The 1453-nt window shown below is 28.7% G+C and overlaps 1 protein-coding gene across 1 annotated transcript in view; it reads right to left on the bottom strand.

The window, feature by feature from the left end:
* Window positions 1-572, bottom strand: part of LOC107616501 (nudix hydrolase 10) — a 5749-nt gene extending 5177 nt beyond the window's left edge. The window contains exon 1 of the mRNA XM_016318478.2: window positions 383-572. The gene's annotated coding sequence lies outside the window, so the exon portion shown is untranslated. The remainder of the gene's footprint in view (window positions 1-382) is intronic.

The raw sequence follows: 1453 nt of genomic DNA, 5'->3' as shown, positions 1-1453 counted from the left end.
ATAAAATAAGGATAAAATTATAAAAAAAAGAGATAGAATTAAAATTTTAAAATGAAAATTATTGTTGAACAAAATTTCAATTTTAAAAAATAACTATTAACAAACAAGAGAAAATACAAATGAATCTTTCTATACTGAGGCAAGATTGTAAATCCCAAAATAATGCATGCAGCAGCATAAATAACTTCTCATCCAAGCCATGTGAACTTGTGAAGTAAAATACTTGGTCACTACATTTATCTACCAATAACGAATTACTACCAGCATGCATTTTAAAAATTAAAAAAATTAATAATAGAATAACAAATAGAAGGAAATCAATTAAATTGTGATAATAAAAAGGACATGTGTGATCAAGAGGAAGCATAAAATAGAAGATTACCTTGATAAGGAGAAAGGAGAAGGAAAAAATGGGTGAGAGAGAGAAATGAGGACTACTGATTATTGTAAACTTAATGAATGAATTAGAATTCCTCTTATGAGAGGTAGCTAGCTAGAAAGATACATAATATATAAGAGGTAGTAGTGGAAGCTCAAAGTTATAAGTGGCTAGTATAGTGGACGAGGCCTTAATTGGATTGATTTATGGGAAAGTATGAAGAGCTAATGGAATATTTATACAATGTGTACAATGGAGGTTTAGGAAGTATTAGAGATATAATCATTAGTGTTACCTTTTTTCATCAGCTGAAGCTTTTGGGATGAGTGGTATCATGACATAGTATTAGAGCGCTAGATCCAAAAAGTCAAGAGGATGTTCATTTTGTAACTCAATAACTCATTGTACACATTGTACAAATAGTCCATTGTCTCCCTAGCGAAATCCTTGATTTATATACCAAAATTTTTGAAGTTTGAGTGCGTGGTGACGTATGGTTCCACTCCAATTTTGCTATAATTTGCAGTATGAACAAGTTTACCAAACTTGTGGGACAAGGTAGGCTTTGAATCACTTCTTAAATTAGAAGCATTTCTTACTCTAAGTTTGACGCTAACTACTTTATCATCAGAAGATATCTATCATTTCATCATTTGTGCTTCATAAGCATGCTTGTATGTATTTTATATATTTGGTATCTTATAAATTTTTTTATCATGCTATAAATAAAATTATTGATCTATTGCAGATTTAATTATTTTTATAATTGATTACATAATTAAAATAATTATGTAAATAAATATATATAGTACGCTAATTTTAGCGTATATGAAATATTTTTGATAATTTAATTATTTAGGGTTGAATTCAAATTTGATATTTTATATATAAAACATGTAAAAAACGTTGATATTGTTTGGTTGTGATGGCGAATGATATGTAAGAGGTTAAAGGAGTTGGTACAATGTGGGAAATGGAGAGGAGGCTATAAAAATTAAAAATGAAGACGAGCGAAGGTGGTTTCTGAAATCGTCATTTATGGTTAATTGGTTATAGAATTGTAGGCTTTGTATT

This window comes from Arachis ipaensis, chromosome B01, assembly GCF_000816755.2.
Source record: "Arachis ipaensis cultivar K30076 chromosome B01, Araip1.1, whole genome shotgun sequence".
Taxonomy (NCBI): domain Eukaryota; kingdom Viridiplantae; phylum Streptophyta; class Magnoliopsida; order Fabales; family Fabaceae; genus Arachis; species Arachis ipaensis.
This window is presented reverse-complemented; position numbering and strand designations above follow the sequence as displayed.